Source organism: Oryx dammah, unplaced genomic scaffold (assembly GCF_014754425.2).
Source record: "Oryx dammah isolate SB20612 unplaced genomic scaffold, SCBI_Odam_1.1 HiC_scaffold_16, whole genome shotgun sequence".
NCBI lineage: Eukaryota > Metazoa > Chordata > Mammalia > Artiodactyla > Bovidae > Oryx > Oryx dammah.
In genome coordinates, this window is record NW_024070200.1 from 37,832,699 (window position 1) to 37,855,666 (window position 22,968).

A 22,968-nucleotide genomic window follows, 5' to 3' on the forward strand; every position below is an offset into this window, starting at 1 on the left:
GCCAGTCCATTCTGCCGCTGTGGCGCCTCCAGACAAATGGGGGAAGCCCACTAGGAAGCGGTTACGACCAACCAAGCCACAAATCCCCGGGGTGTGGGATTTCCACCTCAATGCCACACTCGAAAACCGAAAACAGGCGCTCGCTTGTTATACTGCAATGGGATTCCCCCCAGCAGCACTCCCCCCCCCACTCCCAGCTTGCATGTTTTATTAATAAATGCAAGATGGCACACGGAGGCAAAGAATGGGAGGTAAGGCATCTGCAGCTGGACCCGAACCAGGGCAGTTTGCAAAAATAAATAAGAAGCATGTGACAAGAAGCAGATCTCCAGGCTGGAGCTGAAGCCCTGGGCTGCCCCAGGCACCCTCGCATTGCTACCCCGGCCAGAGGGGATGAAGGTCAGTGGTAAGATCCCAGCCCTCCCGGGCATGTACCCTGCAAACCCTGGCCGGCCCCCACCCCCGCCCCGGCCACAGGACCCGGGCAGCGTGGCAGGGGAAGCCCCGGCCACGGCCGGCTTGGGGGACGCATACCTGCTGCCGGGACTGGGGATTCGCTCGGCTCTGCAGCGGCGCCGGCCGCGGCTCGCGCTCCCGGGGCTCCCCTCTCCGCCCCCCCGCCCCCTCGCGGCCCCGCGGCTTCCTCCGCTCCTCCGCCCACCGCGCTCGGGGGCGCGCGCGCGGCCCCGCGCCGGCGGCAGGACCGGGCCCGCGCCTGCGCCCTCGCCTCCTCTTTCGGCGCGCGCGCCCAGGCGGCTGCGGAGCGGCCGCGCGGCTGTCTAGGAAACCGGCACCCTCGGCGGGTCGGGCGGGCTGGCGGCGGGAACCGGGCGGGGGGCGGGGGCTGGGGACGCGGCTCGCGCCTGGGCCCAAACAGCGCGCAGGTTTCGTGGCGTGGGTGAGGGGGTCGCGGGGACGTGTCGGGTGTATGAGGGGCTGCGCGTGCGCGTGTGGAATCAGGAAGGGGTCGTGGAGAGAAGGTCTGATGTAAAAGGGCTGGGAAGCAACAAGTGAGGGGCCCCCATTCGCGGTATTTCGTGCAACCGAGAATAGAAACCTTCTCTGGCTTTGGTGCAGCGCCTTGCAGTTTCCAAAGCTCTTTGCCAGCCGTTGGTTACATCCACACACGGCACCCGGTGAGGCAGCGAACGGCGGGCATGGATTGCCCTTTGAGCTTTGATGAACCCCTTTCTGGCCGAGGTTGAACCAGAGTCAGAGACCCCCTGACCCTCAGGCTGCTGTCTGAGGAAAAAATTACTTGTCAGGACCTTCATTTCATGGTTGACCTCGGGACCCTTGTAGGTCAGTGTTTCTCAACCTTTTTTTTTTTTTTTTTTATCGTTCTCTTAAGAAAAAGCCTTTTAAAACGTTTTGCTCATCAATCTCTTCCTCCTCGACGCCATGAAATTCTGATACCGTTCATATATCGCATAGCTGCTTATGTACCGTACGTGTATCGTGTTTTACACATAAAAGGAGTAAGATCTCACCCTTTGGAGGTAAAACATCTTCCCCGTAGAGAATGCTTGCTTTAGGACAGTGGCTCTTGGTTAGCGGGTGTGGCAAATGGCTTAGGTGAGGGCTCTGGGTGCACCCAGAAAACTATAGATTTTAGTTCTTACATCCTCCCTGTTTCTGATGTCTGTACGGGCTGCTCCCAGCAGTGGAATAATACAATCACTTAAGCACCTTCTGGAGTCAGAGTAGCTTTTGTCACTCGTAGTCTCAATTCATGCTAAAAATCTAGCCATTTTCCAGGAGAGTCCCGATAGTTTTGCTAAAGTATTTGTAAAGATGGCAAACTCTTCTAGACCACCAAGTTCCAGGGTGAGCTCTAGCTCTACAGACAGCCTTGATTTCTGGTTCTCATACCTCTTAAAAAGGTTTTGTTGTTTGTTTTGGTTAGGTCTGTTTGATAAGCAGGAATGTCTTAGTCTAGTCATCCCTGCCTCTTCTCTTCCCACCTCAGCTTTTCTAGCTAACAGCTGGAAATTGTGGAGTTGAAAGACTTCAAAACCCAGGTCACAGAATTGCCCCAGGGTCTTGGATTATACGTTTCTTAGACAAAGAAATATCTAGATCCGGAGTGTGTATCTACTTTTGGCAAGTTGGGAAATAAGTAAAATTCCTTCTTCAGGTCCTCCCTCATCTTTAACCCAACTCTAATGGAATTTGAGAGGAACACAAAGCCCTTGGAGGTGATATTTGTAGAAGCTACCTGAGTTGCCAGAGGATTTTTCTTCTCCAATTAATGTAGACTTGAAAAGAGAAAGTGGGGATGAGTCTGGAAAAGTTGAGAGGATGGATGGGATGGGGAATGGGTAGTTTTCTGACAGGTGGTGGCAACATTTCAACTACACTTGAAAAAGTGTAAGAAAAAGTAGCCTTGGCATAGCTTGTTCATGTTATTTTCCAACCCCATTCCCCACCCCCTACACTTAGTAGAGCTCCAAAGGCTTGATTAAAAGCGTCCAGTTACAATGCTAGTTGAAACAGTAGGACATGTGTTTTGAAACTTTCAGACAGAAAAATTGGAACACCACTTTGGATTGCCTGGAATCTTTGTAGTCTAATACCAGTTTTACATTCAGGTGTAAAACTACTTCAAGGGAACTTTTTTCCTATAACAGCTATCATTGAAGACCCTCTAGAGCAAGAAAACTGTGGGAATTATATGCTAGTGTCTTACCTGGGTCTTTTAAGTGTGCTGCCTTTTTTTTTTTTTTTTTTTGTAATCTGAGTTCATGGAAAATGTAGGTGCACCTATTTTATGTGGTAGTGTAGTCCAAAAAAAATCCCCTAACACCTGTAATTTATCAGCTCTATGCTGCACCCTGGTGGTGTGTACGTCGTATCACCTACCCAAACTAAACCCCCACCTCTAAGTCTTTCAGTTCAGTTCAGTTCAGTCTCTCAGTCGTGTCCGACTCTTTGCGACCCCATGAATCGCTGCACGCCAGGCCTCCTTGTCCATCACCAATTCCCGGAGTTCACTCAGACTCACATCCATCGAGTCAGTGATGCCATCCAGCCATCTCATCCTCTGTCGTCCCCTTCTCTTCCTGCCCCCAATCCCTCCCAGCATCAGTCTTTTCCAGTGAGTCAGCTCTTCGCATGAGGTGGCCAAAGTACTATTCCTTCCAAAGAAATCCCAGGGCTGATCTCCTTCAGAATGGACTGGTTGGATCTCCTTGCAGTCCAAGGGACTCTCAAGAGTCTTCTCCAACACCACAGTTCAAACGCATCAATTCTTCAGCTCAGCCTTCTTCACAGTCCAACTCTCACATCCATACATGACTACTTGGGAAAACAATAGCCTTGACTAGACGGACCTTAGTTGGCAAAGTAATGTCTCTGCTTTTGAATATGCAATCTAGGTTGGTCATAACTTTTCTTCCAAGGAGTAAGCGTCTTTTAAGTCTTTAGGGATGTTGAAAACCTAAATCAGCTGTGTAGACAAGATGCTATTCTGCTTTCTCCAAACTTTTCCTGCTCTGTTTTCAAATTTCTAAGTCCTAATACCTGGAGGAGGATTAGCACCTGCGGGTGATCAATTTGGAGGAACCGTGAAGAACTCTGGCAGGCCTCTTTAGCTTATTCTTAAATGTGTCTATAGGAATCTCTTGAGGATGCTTGATTAAAATCAGATTCTGGAGGCTCCCCTGAAATCCATTAAAATTGAATGGACACCAGTGTGGCCTGTTATTTTTATTTTTAACTGCCCCAGGTGATGCTTATCAACAGGAGAGGTTGAGGAACACTGGAGCTATAAATAGGACAGGTGGCCGCTTCAGTCGAATGTAGGTGACTAGAGAAGGGATTTTATGGGTGATGGTACCCCACAGCAAAAGGAAAATAGGACCTATACAGCAGAAATAGAAGAAATTAACTGTAGTTTTAAGGCTTGTGTGTCACTTTCTTGCCAGATATATCTGCTTCTAATGTGGCTGTAATTACCATGCTCTTCCATACCAAAATATCTTTTGAGGTAAGTCAGATTTTCTTTTATTTAAAAAGACTGCCTTTTCAAGAGTATCAGAATCACATAATCAGAAAAATTGTGCATGTATGCAGCTGCAAGATTAGGAGAAGGCAGACTGGAGATTACGTTGATCCTATGAATGTCTGAAAAAGATTGCTTAGAGTTAAAATTTGTTCTCTTGAGGTAGTTGCTTGAAAAAGTAGAACGTGTGAATTCTGATGCCATGTGATTTGTGAAATTTAAATAATATCGAGATTTTAAGTTGTTAATGTGTATGTAAATGTTAATATTTTAAAACCTCTGCTGCATGTTGATTTGGGATGCAGCCTCACTTATTGGGAACACACACGGAGAAAGCCAATCTGAGTCAATGAAAAGCTTGAAAAATGGAATATATATGAATTTGTGTGATAATTATTTAAAAATTTAGTATACATAATACCTGCTAACAAAATAGCTTTCAAAATCCTGCTGAGTGCTTTAATGAATAAATGTGATTGACTTGTAATTAGCAAAATTCATGTGCATATATTCTGTGTGGTTAAAGCAAAGCACAGTACTGTGCACTGACTAGGTCCTCAATATTCTTTTAAAAAATACTTTCTCATAAGTACGTTAAATTTCACTTAATGTAGCAAGCCCATTTTCCAGGACAGAGGGGCAGATTTTACCTTGAGTGGTGGCATGCCAAGAATGGGGCAGTGAGAACATCCCTTGGGGTGTAGGCAAAAATGTTCTCATTGTCTGTAGGGAATTTAAACTATAATATACCCACTAAAAGCCTGTCTGATTTTCATTACCAGCAGTTTTTATGTACCAGAAATTCTAAACAATGTCAGTGATAAAATATTCTTCCTTGAAAAATTTCTTATGAACCTCGTTTCTAAACAAGTTCCATAGTATATATAATTTATTTTATTTTTGACTGTGCTAGGTCTTTGTTGCTGCATATGGGCTTTCTCTAGTTTCAGCGTACTCTACAGTTGGGATGCTTTGGCTTCTCATCTCGGTGGCTTCTCTTGTTGTGGAGCATGGGCTCTAGCGCCCACAAGCTTCAGTAGTTGCTGCACGCCGGCTTTGTAGCTGTGGAACACCGGCTTAGTTGCCTTGTGGCACATGGAATCTTCTAGATCTGGGATCAAATCCCTGTTCCCTGCATTGACTGGCAGATTCTTAACTACCAGACCACCAGGGAAGTATTTTTGCCTGTTTATGGGGCTCTCCATGCAAGAATACTGGAGTGGTTAGCCATTTCCTCCTCTAGTAGACTATGTTTTGTCAGAACTCTTCAGTATGACCTATTCATCTTGGGCGGCCCTACATGGCATGTCTCATAGTGTCACTGAATTATTCAAGGCCCTTCACCATGACAAGGCTGTGATCCATGAAAGGGAAGAGAAACAATAGGCAAGGGAGTAAGGGAAAGATATACCCAACTGAAGGCTTCCCTGGTAGCTCAGACAGTAAGTAATCAACCTGCAATGCAGGAGACGCAGGTTCAATCCCTGGGTCAGAAAGATCCCCTGGAGAAGGGAATGGCAACCCATTCCCTTGCCTGGAGGATTCTTGCCTGGAGAATTCCATGGACAGAGGAGCCTGGCAGGCTACAGTCCATGGGGTTGCATAGAATCGGACACAACTGAGTGACTAACACAACAACTACATACCCAATGCAGACTTCCAGAGAATAGCAAGAAGAGAAAGAAGGCTTTCTTAAATGAGCAATTCAAATAGAGGAAAACAGTAAAATGGGAACGGTTAAGATCTCTTCAAGAAAACTGGAGGTATCATGGACCATTTCGTGCAAGGATGGGCACGATAAAGGATAGAAACTATAAGGACCTAACAGGAGCAGAAGAGATTAAGAAGAGGTGGCAAGAATACACAGAAGATCTGTATAGAAAAGGTCTTAATGATTTGGATAACCACATTGGCATGGTCATTCACCTAGAGCCGGACATTCTGGAGCATGAAGTCAAGGGGACCTTAGGAAGCATTAATATGAACAAAGCTAATGGAGGTGATGGAATTCCAGCTGAGCTATTTCTGATCCTAAAAGATGATGCTATTAAAGAGTTGTACTGAATATGCCAGCAAATTTGGAAAACTCAGCAGTGGCCACAGGACTGGAAAATGTTGATTTTCATTCCAATCCTAAAGAAAGTTCAAGTGAAAGTGTTAGTCACTCAGTCATGTCCCACTCTTTGTGACTGTATGGACTCTAGCCCTCCAGACTCTTCTGTCTGTAGAATTCTCCGGGAAAGAATACTGGAGTGGGTATCCATTTCCTTCTTCAGGGGATCATCCCACCCTAGGGATCAAACCCAGGTCTCCCACATTGCAGGCAGATTTTTTTACTGTCTGAGCCACCAGGGAAGTTCCAAACTACTGGACAATTGTGCTCATTTCACATGGTAGCAAGGTAGTGCTCAAAATCTTTTAAGCTAGGCTTCAGCAGTATGTGAACTGAGAACTTTCAGATGTATAAACTGGGTTTAGAAAAGGCAGAAGAACCAGAGATCAAATTGCCAACATTCATTGGATCATGAAGAAAGCAAAGGAATTCCATAAAAACATCTACCCCATTGACTGTGCTAAAGCTTTTGACTGTATGGATCACAACAAACTGGAAAATTTTTGAAGCGATAGGAGTACCAGACCACCTTAACCTGTCTCCTGAGAAACATGTATGAGGGTCAAGAAGCAACAGTCAGAACCAGACATGGAACAACAGACTGATTCAAAATCGGGCAAGGAATACATTAAGGCTGTATATTGTCACCCTGCTTGTTTAACTTATGTGCAGAGTATATCATTTGAAATGCCAGGCTGGGTGAATCACAAGCTGCAATCAAGACTGCAGGCAGAAATATCCACAACCTCAGATGATACTGCTCTAATGGCAGTAAGTGAAGAGGAACTAAAGTGCTCTTGATGAAGGTGAAAGAGGAGAGTGAAGAAGTTGGCTTAAAAGTCAACTTTCAAAACACTTAAGATCATGGCATCTGGTCCCATCACTTCATGGCAAATAGATGGGGAAACAATGAAAAGAGTGACAGATTTTCTTTTCTTGGGCTCCAGAATCACAGCAGATGGTGACTACAGCCATGAGATTAAAAGACACTTGCTCCTCAGAAGAAAAGCTATGACAAACCTAGACAACATATTAAAAAGCAGAGACATCACTTTGCTGACAAAGGTCCATACTATGTTTTTTCCAGTAGTCACATACAGATGTGAGAATTGGACCATAAAGAAGGCTGCTGCTGCTGCTAAGTCGCTTCAGTCGTGTCCGACTCTGCAACCCCATAGATGGCAGCCCAGCAGGCTCCCCCGTCCCTGGGATTCTCCAGGCAAGAACACTGGAGTGGGTTACCATTTCCTTCTCCAATGCATGAAAGTGAAAGTGAAGTCGCTCAGTCGTGTCCGACTTTGCAACCCCATGGACTGCAGCGTAACAGGCTCCTCCGCCCATGGGATTTTCCAGGCAGGAGTACTGGAGTGGGGTGCCATTGCCTTCTCCGATAAAGAAGGCTGAGTGGTGAAGAATTAATGCCTTCTAACTGTGGTGCTGGAGAAGACTCTTGAGAGTCCCTTGGATAGCAAGGAGATCAAACCAGTCACTCCTAAAAGAAATTAACTCTGAATATTCATTGGAAGGACTGAAGCTGAAGCTCCAATACTTTGGCCACCTGATGCAAAGAGCCAACTCACTGGAAAAGACCCTGATACTAGGAAAGTTTGAAAGCAAGAGAAGGAGGCAACAGAGAATGACATGGTTGGATGGTATCAGTGGATATGAATTTGAGCAAACTCAGGGAAGCCTGTTCATGGGATTGCAAAAGTTGGGCATGACTTAGGGACTGAAGAACAAACAACAGCAGTGTAAGCTTCAAATTAGCACATTTAAATTATTGATCCTTTAATAAGTATTATATTCTACAGAGACGTTAAATCAGAGAACTCCCAATTATATAGCTGGCCTTCAATAAATCTAGACTCAGCTCTACAGATATTTTTCCAAATAAATTCATAAAAATTCAGGGTAATGCAAGGCTTCAGGTGCAGTTCATGTCTGCAACCCCTTTGGTCCATATCCCTGTATTTAAATAGTAGATTCTTATGCAGTGATAGTACAGAGACTGCAAGGTAAAGAAACAGCTTGATTACTTCAGTATTTCATTCCATGTGATGACCTAAGAGTTTTCATTTGTGTTTAACTAAGAGTGAAACAAAGTATAAACTTTGAGGTGTAATCTTTTTGACTTATAAGTACAAATTTTAGTTAATATGTGAAATTATCCTTTTGAATAATTAAAAATATATTTAACTCTGAAATTTATTCTTTTTAAATTATTGTTTACTCCAAAACTGAAGAAGGAATCAAGAGAATAGGAAATATAATGTTATTATTTAGTACTTCCACAAACAATATATAGGTTTAAGTTTTTCCTTTTTTCAAAACATTAATTCCATTACTTTTTTCTTTTTTGTACTATAATATTTATTTTATATTGACATATAAGTGGAGTTGAGTCAAAGAATTTTCACTGTTTCATTCCTGACTATTATTATTTGTTTCATTTCATGGTCATTACTGAAAATAATTTTGTCACACAGAGAAGGGTATGTTTAAAACAAAGATCCCTCTGGGTATTATATTCTGAGAATACCACTGGACTCAAATGATTACAAAATGAATGACGTTCAAATTAAGTGAGCTTTATTATGTGTTTAATATCTGGAATTTTGCATATACTTCATGAGGAAACCATTTTGGGGGTACTGTTTATATGGCAAATGAAATACCAGTGGTTGTATATATATTTTAAAACATAAAAATGATCTAATGTTCTAATTCTAGTATATTTAGGCTATTTTAAAATCTAGCAAATACATGTCCACGTGTTTATCAGTAGACTCCTAATGATTTCTGACATTTATTAAATGCTTGCAATGTGTCAGACATCATTCTATGAGCTTTATTTGTATTAATTTTTTCATAATAGTCCTATTGGCAAAGTATAGTTGTTATCTCATTTTACAGATGAGAAAACTGAGACAGTGAGATTTAGTAATTTGCTCAAGATCACCCAAATAGCAAGTGGAAGAACCCCAAATTCAAACCTGGACAGTCTGACTCAGAGACCTCTCGTTCAACCCTGCTGCATCACATATATATTCAAAATTGTGCCTCAGTTAGTTTGAGGAATCATGATGTAGTGGGAAAAGCGTTCTGGGTTCCAGGGTTTCACCTCCAGTTCGTTATTTTTTTCTTTAATTTTATTTATTTGTTTATTTTTGGCTGTGCTGGGTCCTCATTGCTGCAAACAGGCTTTCTCTATTTGTGCTTCTCATTGTGGTGGCTTCTCCTGCTGCAGAGCATGAGGCTCTAGGTTGTGGGCTCAGTGGTTGTGGCCCACGGTGGACTTAGTTGCTTTGTGGCATGTGGAATCTTCCCAGACCAGGGATTGAACCCATGTCCATTGCATTGGCATGCAGATTCTTAACACTGGGCCACCAGGGAAGTTCCCTCCAGTTCATTCTTTAACTTAAAGGCAATTAAATGAATGTCTCTGATTTGGAGAGGATTGAACTTAATATATCTAGAAATTCTCAAAATTTCTCTCTAGCTCTAAATTTTTGTGATTCTGTGATTTTTATGTAAAGAAGAAAATTTGATTTTTCACTTATCCAACAGACTAAAAATGAACCAGAAAAAAAAAAACTAGCATGATTAAATTTGAAGGTAGATAAATTTTTGATATTTTGTTGCAAAATTAGCTATTATTAAGCGTTTCATGCTCATTATTTTTGTGACTACAGAAAGACCATAAACTTCTTTTTTAATTGAAATATAGTTGATTCAGAAAATTGTGTTAGTTTTGTATATACAGCATAATGGGTTTTTTTTGCAAATTATATCCTGTTATAGATTATTATAAAATTATTAAAATATTCCATTGTTATTATTATATTGGGTATTTTGATATTGGGTATAATTCCATGTTATGTAGTAAATCCTTGTTTATCTATTTTATGTATAGTAGTTTGTATCCATTAATCTCATACTCTTAGTTTATTCCTTACCCTCTCGCTCTCCCCTTTGGTAACCATGAGTTTGTTTTCTATGTCTGTGAATTGTTTTCTGTTTTGTATACAGATTCACTTGTATTATTTTTCAGGTTCCACATATAAGTGATACCATGTAGTATTTGTCTTTCTCTGACTTCTTTTACTAAGCATAATATTCTTGAGGTCCACGCTTGTTGCTGCAAATGGCAATATTATATTCTTTTTTTTATGGCATTGTATACATGGCACAGAAATTTATTCCACAACTTATTTGTCCATTCATCTGTTGATAGATATTTAGGTTGCTAACAGTGGAAAATTCTGAAAGAGATGGGATACCAGACCACCTGACCTGCCTCTTGAGAAACCTGTATGCAGGAAGCAACAGTTAGAACTGAACTTGGAACAACAGACTGGTTCCAAATAGGAAAAGGAGTACGTCAACGCTGTATATTGTCACCCTGCTTATTTAACTTATATGCAGAGTACATCATGAGAAACGCTGGGCTGGAAGAAGCACAAGCTGGAATCAAGATTGCCGGGAGAAATATCAATAACCTCAGATATGCAGATGACACCACCCTTATGGCAGAAAGTGAAGAGGAATTAAAAAGCCTCTTGATGAAAGTGAAAGAGGAAAGTGAAAAAGTTGGCTTAAAGCTCAACATTCAGAAAACTAAGATCACAGCATCTGGTCCTATCACTTCATGGCAAATAGATGGGGAAACAATAGAAACAGTGACTGACTTTGTTTTTTTGGGCTCCAAAATCACCGCAGATGGTGATTGCAGCCATGAAATTAAAAGACGCTTATTCCTTGGAAGGAAAGTTATGACCAACCTAGATAGCATATTCAAAAGCAGAGACATTACTTTGCCAACAAAGGTCTGTCTAGTCAAGGCTATGGTTTTTCCAGTGATCATGTATGGATGTGAGAGTTGGACTGTGAAGAAAGCTGAGTGCCGAAGAATTGATGCCTTTGAACTGTGGTGTTGGAGAAGACTCTTGAGAGTCCCTTGGACTGCAAGGAGATCCAACCAGTCCATCATAAGGGAGATCAGTCCTGGGTGTTCATTGGAAGGAATGATGCTAAAGCTGAAACTCCAGTACTTTGGCCACCTCATGCAAAGAATTGACTCATTGGAAAAGACCCTGATGCTGGGAGGGATTGGGGGCAGGAGGAGAAGGGGACGACAGAGGATGAGATGGCTGGATGGCATCACCGACTCGATGGACATGAGTTTGAGTGAACTCCGGGAGTTGGTGATGGACAGGGAGGCTTGGTGTGCTGCGATTCATGGGGTCGCAAAGAGTCGGACACGACTTGAGCAACTGAACTGAACTGATACATGGCACACATATATATTCCACAACTTATTTGTCCATTCATCTGTTGATAGACATTTAGGTTGCTTCCATGTCTTGGCCATTATAAATAGTGCTTCTATGAACATTGAGGTGCACGTATCTTTTCAAGTTAGAGTTTTCGTTTTTTGTTATTAGCTTCGAAGGTGGCCCTAGTGGTAAAGAATCCACCTGCCAATCCAGGAGAGACGTAAGAGATGCAGGTTTGATCCCTGGGTCAGGAATATCTTCTGAAGGAGGGCATAACAATCCACTCCATTATTGTTGCCTGGAGAATCCCATGGACAGAAGAGCCTGGCAGGCTGCAGTCCATGGGGTCACAAACAGTCAGACATGACTGAGTGACTTTCACTTTGACTTTTTTCATACCAAGGAGGGGATTGCCAAATCATATGGTTGATCTGTTTTCAGGGTTTTTTTTTTTAAAGGAACCTCCATACTGTTTTCCACAGTGGTTGTGCCAGTTTACATTCCCACCAGGATTGTATGAGGGTTTCCATTTCTCCACACCCTCTCTAGCATTTATTTGTAGACTTTTTGATGATAGCCATTACACCATTGTGAGGTGACACCTTATTGTGGCTTTGATTTGTATTTCTCTAGCATTGTTGAGCTGGAGAAGGCAATGGCAACCCACTCCAGTACTCTTGCCTGGAAAATCCCATGGATGGAGGAGCCTGGTAGGCTGCGCTCACTAGGAGTCAGACAAGACTGAGTGACTTCACTTTCACTTTGCACTTTCATGCATTGGCGAAGGAAATGGCAACCCACTCCAGTATTCTTGCCTGGAGAATACCAGCGATGGGGGAGCCTGGTGGGCTGTCATCTATGGGGTCACACAGAGTTGGACAAAACTGAATCGACTTAGCAGCAGCAGCAGCAGCAGGAGCAGCAGCAGCAGGAGCAGCAGCATTGTTGAGCATCTTTTCATGTGCCTATTGGCCATCTGTATGTCTTCTTTGGAAAAATGTCTGTTTAGGTCTTTTGCTCATTTTTCATTTGGATTGTCTGTTTTTTTGGTATTGAGTTGTATGAGCTGTTTGTATATTTTTAATATTAGCACCTTGTCAGATGCACAATTTGCAAATATTTTCTCCCCTTCCATAGGGTATCTTTTCATGTTGTGAATAGTTTCCATACGTTTATAGGGTCTCTTTTCATGTTTAGATGATTTCCTTTGCTGTGCGAAAGTTTTTAAGTTTGATTAGGTCCTATTTGTTTATTTGGAGAATGCAATGGCACCCCACTCCAGTACTCTTGCCTGGAAAATCCCATGGATGGAGGAGCCTGGTAGGCTGCAGTCCATGCGCTCACTAGGAGTCAGACAAGACTGAGCGACTTCACTTTCACTTTTCACTTTCATGCATTGGAGAAGGAAATGGCAACCCACTCCAGTATTCTTGCCTGGAGGATCCCAGGGACGGGGGAGCCTGGTGGGCTGCTGTCTCTGGGGTCGCACAGAGTCGGACATGACTGAAGCGATTTAGCAGCAGCAGCAGCAGCATTTGTTTATTTTTGCTTTTATTTCCTTTGTCTTGGGAGATTAATCTAAGAATATATTGCTGCAGTTTATGTTAAAGAATGTTTCGCTTATGTTTCCTTCTAGGAGTTTTATGGTGCCATGTTTTACATTTAGGTCTGTAAAGCATTTTGAGTTTATTTTTGTATATGGTGTGAGAGAGAGTGTTCTCATTTCATTGTTTTAATGTAGCTGTAAGCTTTCCCAGCACCACTTGTTGAAGAGGCTGTCTTTTCTCCATTGTATATTCTTGCCTTTTTTGTTGTAGATCAGTTCAATGTAGGTTAGTGGGTTTATTTCTGGACCCTCTATTCTGTTCCATTGATCTATGTGTCTCTTTTGTGCCAATACTATGCTGTTTTGATTGCTGTAGTCTTGCAGTATAGTCTGAAATCTGGGAGGGATATACTTACAGTTTTTGTTCTTTTTTTCTCAGGATTGCTTTGGCAGTTTGAATACTGTGGTTCCTTATAAATTTCAGGGTTATTCATTCTGATTCTGTGAAAAATTTCATGGATATTTTGATAGGCATTAAATTTGTAGATTGCATTGGGTAGTATGGCCATTTTAACAATATTAGTTCTTCTAAGAGCACAGAATATCTTTCTGTTTCTTTGAACCATCTTTAGTTTCCTTTATCAGAGTTTTAGTTTTCAGCATGTGGGTCTAGAAATACCATAAAAGTTCTGAGGAATTAATTATGCATTCTGATAATTGGCTTGATATAAAAATTTATATTATATATGCCACTTCTATATACTTAAGGTGTTCTGAGCCTTGATCTTCTTAGTGCCATATGAAATAAAGCTCTTTGGAAAAAGGAACTTTTAAAGTGGAAGATAGATCATATTGTATACCACTTTGTCCCCCTCCTTTCTCATGAAGTTACCACTTTATTGAAATGATCATTATTAACCCTCTGTCCATAATATTGCATGTAAAATTTTTTCTAGGTGGAGACATAACAAGTAATTTTTATAGAGAAGGAAATAAAATTCCTTGAAAGAAAGTGTTGGTCGCTCAGTGGTCTCCGACTCTTTGTGACTCTATGGACTGTAGCCCAGCAGGCTTCTCTGTCTCTAGAATTTCCCAGGCAAGAATACTGGAGTGGATTGCCATTTCATTCTCCAGGGGATTTTCCTGACCCAGGGATTGAACCCACGTCTCTCACAATGTGGGCAGATTCTTTACCATCTGAGCCACCAGGCAAGCCTTGCCATCTTCTAAAATCTCTGAAAGGTTTTTCTTTCTCCCACCCAATATTATTTTAATAAAATTCTGTGTCCTTCTTAATCCACCTTCTAGCCTTGTATTTGAAGTATTAACAATAAATAGTTTTCCTGGGGCTTAAAAAAGGGGAAGAAAGAGAAATTAAGCATATTATAAAGTTTCTGTTACTTATTATGAAGTTCTCTGAAGGTATACCTAAAGAAATGAAAAAGCTTATGAAATGTGTAAACAGATGCTATTTTCTTCTCTCCATGTGTTACTAAAATTGCTATATAAAATATTTTGTTTTTATTTATGGTAGCTACAATTTCTATCAAAGCAGAAGAAATAGAGGTGAATTATAAAGTGAACTATAAAGCTGGTTTCCTCTTACTCTGCAATCTAGGAGAAAAACTTTCTCTCAAGGACAAATCAGGTAAGTAATTGTTAATTCATTCTTTGTGATGTTTTGGGGCCAATATGTGGAGCCATAATTTGTCAACTATAGCCATAGATTATTGGTTTAGTTCAACTAAGAGACAATAGAAATAGATTCCATAATATGGAGGATTCTTTAACTTTTAATTTACAGAAGCTTAGAGCTCAATTCTAATGTTGGAAAAGCCTGTATGTATAGAACCATGTTCATGTATGGGTTAACTATTCATAAAACAGTAAAAACAGAAAACTTGTATGCTGGTTAAGTCCAAGTCTAGTCTTAGTAATTTAAAAATAATATGAATATAGTTAAAGAAGGTTAAGAAGGTCTTGGAGAGCAAGAATCTAGAAAACAGTTCAAGTTGTTGAGTTTAGAAGAGTGAAGGCTAAGGGATGATATTGCTTTTCAAGTAGATGAGAGACTGAGAATGGTGCCTGTCTTTTCCCCATCTCCATAGAGGAAAAACAGCAGGAGAAATATAGATAAGAAAAGTCAAAGCTTTTGAAATTAAGGATGTTTAAGATTAGAATGATTGACCTTGGGAAGTTGTAGAATCCTTTTTCTGGAAGGTCTTCTAAGTAATCTGATCATCTGCCAAGAACAGTTTATATATCCATCATAAGGCCTTTTAATTTTATGTTGTTATGGTTTTATTTTGACAAACATATGGTGATATGTGTCTAAGGCAGTAGCTGACATGATATATTTCTAATGACAGAATATATGAACTAGTAGAACTTGACATTAGGAGTATTGTGGAAACTTATAGAGTTATCTTATGACCACAGGTATATTCATGTGTTTTATTCAGTTTGTTCCATTGTTGACCGTGTGATCATCATTAACATGTTTAAATTTTCTGGTTCATATAATACTCTTCAAATACATGTGTTAATGTTAGTAGAAATTGAATTGTGACTCTTAATGAATGACCTCTACCAAGTCTGGAGAGAAGGATGGGAGGATAAATTTAAAGAACAGTTTGTTCAGATAGGATTGTTGAGGACAGCTCTGTGAAATGTGAGACAAGGTGAAGATTTCAAAGGAGAGTGGACCACAGTGTGATAATCTGAAGATGGCATTTGTCCCTCATTTCTTCTTATTGATTCAGAGAAAGAGCAGAAGGTAAGGACTCAATAAGTTATATTGGAAACTTATAAGGTACCTTGTGATCTTAGGGGGAACCAGGTTGTTTTTTTTTTTTTTTAAGAGTAAATTGCAGAGAAGTGAAAAATAGTTTTGGATAAAAGAGTTTTTCCTCAAATAAACGGATCCGCTAGTAGTCGGCGGATAGGGCAAGATGGTAAAGAATGACGGAAGTGGAAGAATTGGGTGTGAAATGAGCATGGTTGGGGGAGTTTGAGAGATGTGCCTGGCAGTCAGAAGCAAAAGGGAAAAAAGAATTGTGCTGTTGGAGGTGAGTAAATAAAACAAATAAAAGAAGTACTTGAGTAGTAAAGTAGACACAGGTTAAAGGAAAATCAGGGCCATTAGGATAATAATTCTTTATGAGCAGGGATGTATTAAAGATGACCAGTTATTTATACTAAGGAAAATGGGAGGGGATAGTAATTACTCCAGGTCTGAGAATGGCACATGCATGTGAAAAATAACCAGGATGACTGACATCTTATTTCAGGAAAAGTTTTCTGGGACGGTGTTCAAAGCCTTAATTCTGTTTGGATATTGACTGTAGGGTTTCTAGGCTCTAGTGACATTGACATAGAAAACCTCTAGGAAGACCAGGATCAATATGGAGAGGTCAGGGGGTTGGAAGTGCTGTGATATTTATCTGCTTCACATCCCTGTATAGAGCTGTAGCCTTTTGTAGGAGACATGCATAATTCAAGACTATTACTGGCAGCAAAGAATGGAAAGTTTGCCATTGCCTTGTGGCGGTAGCTTGAAAGAGTTTATAAATCACTCACCAGCCAGTTTTGAAACTGTGATTCTTAATGCAAAATTCCCTCCAATTAATAATTCATTATTTCATATTGTGCACATAAAGTGAATCTTAATTATCAAGTCATTTTACCTGTGCATAAAATGCAACCATGTACCGTTAGATTTTCCAGCTAACACTTGTGGAGTGCTTCTTATATTTCAAGCACTTTATACATATAAATTAATTTTATATTCAGACAGTTCTTTGAAGTAGGCACTATTATTTTGTCCCCACTACCCTCAAACCTCACTTATGGATGAGGAAACTTGGCACAAAGATTTTTGCTCAATTCTGTGGTAGAATGCTCTAATGTGGTAGAATGTTCTAATTGAGAGAACTAGGATTTGCACTGTGGCCTTCTGACTGTGGACCCATGCTCATAATCCCTGTACCACATACCTTTTTACATATATAAAATTTTTTATTTGAAAGTTGAAAGCGAAAGTCACTTAGTCATGTCCAACTCTTTGTGTCTCCATGGACTATACAGTCCATGGATTTCTCTAGGCCACAGTATTGGAGTGGGTAGCCTTTCCCTTCTTCCCAACCCAGTGATCGAACCCAGGTCTCCCCGGGTGAATTCTTTACCAGCTGAGACACAGGGACATCCAAGAATACTAGAGTGGGTAGCCTATCCCTTCTCCAGGGGATCTTCCCGACCCAGGACTTGTACGGGGGTCTCCTGCATTGCAGGCAGATTCTTTACCAACTGAGCTCTCAGAGAAGCACAGTTTGAAAGTTACTTGGAAACTATTTTGCTTTGAACATTGTGAAAAGTATATTTATAGGCGGCACAATTTACATCAAAGAAAGTGGCTTTTGTGAGCTGCTACATGGAATGAAAATTGATTTATTGTTTCTGCCAATACACTCAGTGCTACTGTTAATTCAGAAGACCAGATTGAATGGTATAACCTTAATGAGTTTACCAGGGCCTAACTCTCAGTCTTGTGGTCTTAAGAAATCTGGTCTGGACAGTAAGTGTCCCAGAGAGGATTAAATTAGTCTGATGACCTCATCAGGTTAAGATGTAGAGCCAGAATGCAAATTAATTTAAATATAATGAGATGAAACTGTTACAAAAACCAGTTGTAACAGTGTGATCAGTGTATTTTCTTCCAGGTGGTGCATATAGATGGGAAACCAAATCTTGGTGAACAACAGGCATCATGAATATTTTGAATATTTCTTGTTTTTTTTCTTAATATTTCTATTTCAAAAATTCCTCAAGGATTTCATCAATAATAGCTGCTATTGGCATGTACTGTCAGTCCTTAACTTATAAATAGCCTCCAGCCCTGTGCCCTCCACCAGGGGCTCTGCTGCCATAGAAACAGTTGTTAATAAACATGGGTATTTTAGAGAATCTGTGGGTTCAGAATTGAAGAAAGGGAAGAGTCTGTTGAAAGCAGTTACTAAGAGTGTTAATTTCAGGGACAGACTCCTAAGTAGGCTGCATTTGCCTGAGTAGAGCTCTGTTTACCTAAAATGTATTTCTATAGCATTGCCTGAGGGGCTTCCCCTCACTTCTGTTGTTCAAATTTCACCAAATAGAGATCGTTTTTTATTTTTCAAACATTCTCTTAAAACTATAAATGTCTCTGTGTGGTAGATAATTTTAGTGACCTCCCTTCTATCCATTCCCTATTGCTTACCTTCACTTTGTTAGGGGCAGCAGTGTTCTCCACTCCTAGCAAAAAACCTTGAATAGTTGAAGCCAGTCATGACAATCCCATTCTCCTTTGCCAGTGATCGTAAAGGGAAGACTGCTGAGCTCAGGGATTACCTTTGCTTTCCTGATAAAGAGAACAGAGGTGGCTGGTGCTCTCTTCTTTCCCCCTCCTTTGTGCCTTAAATGCAGACATGAAGCCCGGAGATACAGCAGCCATCTTGTAACCATGGGGTGACAGGTATTAGAGTGAAAAGATGATTTTAACAAGCTGAGGACCATGGAGAAGAAGGTTTGACAGAGTCTGGAACATTGTTGAACAGCTCTTCCAGTCTTGGACTGCCTACCTCTAGACTTATGGAGAAAATTAAGGAGAGGAAAGTTGTAACCCCTGTTACATGGTCATAGAGCATTTGATTAACCTATACCTGCTATCCCATGGAAGGCTGACTGTGCAAACTGAGACTGCATGTTAGGAGAAATGAAAGGAAAAATTTGGAATAATGTGCATATTGGTTACTTCTTGTGGCTTTTCAGTAGTATCCTACACAAGAGAGTGAACTCAGATTAGTGCTTCTCAGCATGAAAGCAGAGAAGCTAGAAGAATACAGCTTTGCTATGGGGATAACCTACCTTTAGCTTGTACTCTAAATTGACAGAGTCCTGTAATTTGAAATTTTGGGACTGAGGGTAGTATCTTCTTACCTAAGACTTGTCATTAGAATTGCCTTGTCTTTTATGATGGTTGGCAGCTAAGAGATGAGAGTCTCGAAGCCTAAAGATTATTTCTAGAAACTTCTAGAAACAATTTTTTGGTTGTGATTACTCACGCAAGGACTTCCCTGGTGGCTCAGACAGTAAAGCGTCTGCCTACAATGCGGGTGGCCCAGGTTCAGTCCCTGGGTCAGGAAGATCACCTGGAGAAGGCAATGGCAACCCACTCCAGGATTCTTGCCTGGAAACTCCCATGGACGGAGGAGCCTGGTGGGCTGCAGTCCATGGGGTCGCTAAGAGTCAGACACGACTGAGCGACTTCACTTTGACTTTTACTCACACAAGGAACTGATCTGAAGCAGTTAGACCAGAAGCTTGATATGTTTTTGAGGGAACTGTAGTACAAAGCTGACAATTAGCTGTGATTGTCTTTACCTTCCAAGCAATCCTCATCCTTTTCTGCCTATGTCAAGCCAGGATGAAGTAGGCTACAAAAGTTGTGAATCCCCTGGAAAGGTCATCCCCTTCAAAACCTACCTTAGATATGGCTGCAGAGGACAAGACAAAGCAGATCCTCCTGAGGCTTAAAGTAGGTGCTGTCAGATTGACTGACCAAGGGATTTATTGCCTGCAGGGGAATCTGTGATTTCCGTCCAATAAGATATCATATGGATCGTTGATTGTGGTCGACTGTGTACTTCGTATTATCTCCCTTTCTCAATGGAATTTTTATTGGCATCACTTTGTTCTTTTTCATCCTTGTATATATGTGAGGGGAGTTGTTTAGAGACATCTTCTCTTTCAGCGATACAAATGGTCAGATAAGAGTTGTCGTATTTGGTCTTCATAGAGCAGACAGAAAATCAACCAGAGATCCTGCATCATGCAATGACTGGATGACAGAATGGGGCTGTCTTCCTGGAAGAGAGGATGAGTATGTTGTGTTAAACACTCATGTAAAAAGTGTGTGTGTGTGTGTGCATATTGAGTTGAGGACTGCAGACACTGTTGGCTGACCAATCCATATTCATTTCTTACCTCTTTTGTAAAAATTAGAGAAGTTAAATATTTGATTTTCCAGTCTTCCCTATTGCTACAATAGTCATATAATACAATTGTAGCCCATAAACCTGCTGAGGGACTTCACTAATAAAAGAATCAGACAGGGCTGGAGTTAATGCTTGGAGCTGCAGTAACTATCTTGAAATCATTAGGCAACAAACTGGAATGGAAAAAGTAAACTCGCTCAGGCCTGCTCTTGCCTTCTGCAATGGCCCACACTCTGCCTGTGGAGTGTGTTTCTCTCTAAATAAATCCATTTCTTACCTTAAAAAAAAGTAAACACACTCAGGGTGGTAGAACAAAAATATTGAAGATATTGATGGCATCATTGATTAGTAAACCACCCTTAGCAATCACCAAGTTGAAAGTTTTTTGTCATGTGAGAGAAGTGAATCCATATTGTTAAGACTCTTGTGAACTGAGTTCACTGTTGCCTACAGCCCAAAGCATCTTAAACTGATGCAGTATAGATGTCTGTTTTCTATACTGCAACCTCAAAGATAGTTTTTATTGGTTCATTTTTAGCATGAAGTCTTATTAGTAAATAGTTATATGAAGTGAGAAAAAGATTTTAAAAAAAGCTTTACATTAGGCTGATTCACATTTAAATGTCATTATTGACGTGTTACTATGGATAGGCATCTTCTCCATACGTGGCCACCTACTTTGGTTCCTTTTTTGAAATAGAATATGGGTATAGTTCAGCATTGTACATTTAATATAATTAGGGAACAGCTTTTAGAAATTGGTTTCCCATGCTGAGGTATGCAGCAAGAAAAGCTAAAATTGTTACCACCAAATAAAAGTCTTCAGGAAGAAATTGCTGACTGGAGTAGAATATGTTCAATATAAAGTCTTGGCTTTTGTATAGAACAATCTTTTAGTTCTGCATCATTGACTACTAGTAAATGTTTACTACTTCCAAAATGATGTTTTACTCTCTGTGCTTTATTTCAGAGCATGCATTTTATTTTTATTCCAGTGTCCTTTTAAATGTTTTTCAGAACATTTCATCATTTCAGAACAATTTTTTATTCTAATTTTTGACTCAACTATATGAGGTTCACAATTGTATTTTTCTGTTTTTTGCCTTTCTTAACATGAATTGGTTGTAGTAGACAGGTATGCCAGCTTTTTATATGAAAAGGAAATTCTTAAATACCAACCAAAGGTAAATATGGAGTTAAGGAGAACAGGCATATTTCTTTGGATGTATTCTGTAGAAAAATTATATTTGGCTTCAAGAAAAACTGGCTTTTTTATTTGTGTTCACATGTTGACAAAATGTAATCCAAATCATTTTTTTTCACTTCCTAAAATCTATTTTAGTCTGAAGGGGTTTTAAAAAATACATTAAATTTTAAAAACAAAAGCTTTTAAAATTGTTTTTAAAATAAGCTGAAAAGGCCTGACACTGAAAATCTTATTATTACCATGTCTAAATACACTGAAGTTATTTTGAGGTATTGAGAGGTATTGGTCTCCACTGATTTTCTTGCTTACTGGCTTCATACATAATATTTTGCTTTCCTTTCCTGATGTACCCTGAGTCAGGCCTGATAAAAGAACTACTAATATTGTAAGACTAGCAAGCTAACATCTAAGTGGGAAATTCTTAAATATATGATAAGGCTATTTTTGAGCAACCAATGTAAACTTTTTGGTCTGTTTCAGCTAAGATTTGAACACTATAGAAAGAGTTTGAAACAGAGCTTAAAGCTTGAGGATTTTCTTGATTTACTCTTATTTTTAAGCATGTGTTTTTGGAGTGGTGGCTTTTATGGCTATCATATAAAGTCTGTCTGCTGGGTGATTCTACTTTTTACCCTGTTTTCTGGCTTTTCTTAAATCATATATGACGTATATGTGCCCCATCTTTCACTCTGAGATGCAGCATTGCTGGGTGGATGCCTCCCTCTCTGGCCTCATCTTACGCCACTATCTGCTCAAACTGCATAAGTCTTCTCTTAGTACAGATATCCCAGTTATCTGACTACTATCTAAGTCCCCACAGTTGTGATTCCGAAGGGAAGTCAAAGGTATAATAATATTCACTAATGAACGAATCACTTACAAAGCTGACTGTCCCTCGTACATGCATTCTTGTCTAGCTTAGGAGCATTGTTGGCCAGTCTTTTCATGATTGTTGAATATTCCTGTAAAACACAAATACAATACAGGTGATTTTAGGGCACAGTTGTGAATCTTTAAAAGATGTAGGAGAGATGATGGAAATGATGTTGGGGAACTCAGATCACAAATGAAACCAATGGCAAATGAAGATGTGGCAGACTTAGGCCTCAACAGTTGAAAAATAAAGTACAATGATGATGACGACTCATCTCTTAAAAAAGTTCAATATTAGGATTCAAAGAAGGCCTTGGGAAAATTGTCAGCAATGTTAAATTTTTTACAACCGTCTTTACAATTGTCCATATGGAAAATACACATTAGGTGAAGTCTGTTTATATATGATACAACTTTGTCCGAAAAATTATGCCCAAATCCCTACTTGATTTGTTCATTCTAAGGATTAACACACATTGATATCACTTATATATGGAATCTAAAAAGAGTGGTACAATTGAGCCTATTTACAAAGCAGGAATAGAGTCACAGCTGTAGAAAACAAACTTATGGTTACCAATGGGGGAAGGTTGGGGGTGGGAGAGATAAATTGGGAAATTGGGATTTACATATACACACTACTGTACATGAAACAGATAACTAATACTAATCTACTGTAAACCACAGGGAACTAGTCGATACTCTGTAATGACCTATATGGAAACAGAATCTTTAATAAAAAAAGATATGTGTATGTGTATGGGCTTCCCAGGTGGCTCTAGTGGTAAAGAACCTGCCTACCAACACAGGAGACATAAGATACACGGATTCCATCTCTGCGTCAGGAGGATTCCATCTCTGCGTCAGGAAGATCCCCTGGAGCAGGGCATGGCAATGCATGCCAGTATTCTTGCCTGGAGAA

The 22,968-nt window shown here is 40.4% G+C and overlaps 2 protein-coding genes and 1 pseudogene across 13 annotated transcripts in view; 2 read left to right on the forward strand and 1 right to left on the reverse strand.

Annotated features, from left to right (window-relative positions):
* TMEM266 (transmembrane protein 266) overlaps positions 1-598 on the reverse strand; it is a 127,194-nt gene extending 126,596 nt beyond the window's left edge. Inside the window, exon 1 of the mRNA XM_040257323.1 lies at positions 535-598. The gene's annotated coding sequence lies outside the window, so the exon portion shown is untranslated. The remainder of the gene's footprint in view (positions 1-534) is intronic.
* The window catches only part of NRG4 (neuregulin 4), a 103,920-nt gene continuing 81,288 nt past the window's right edge, over positions 337-22,968 (forward strand). The window contains exons 1-4 of one of the 12 annotated variants that reach the window (XM_040257343.1): positions 999-1,499; positions 3,927-3,988; positions 14,473-14,586; positions 15,580-15,714. The gene's annotated coding sequence lies outside the window, so the exon portion shown is untranslated. The other 11 variants (XM_040257350.1, XM_040257348.1, XM_040257347.1 and 8 more) reach the window with 11 other exon arrangements.
* LOC120875331 overlaps positions 430-22,968 on the forward strand; it is a 38,005-nt pseudogene continuing 15,466 nt past the window's right edge.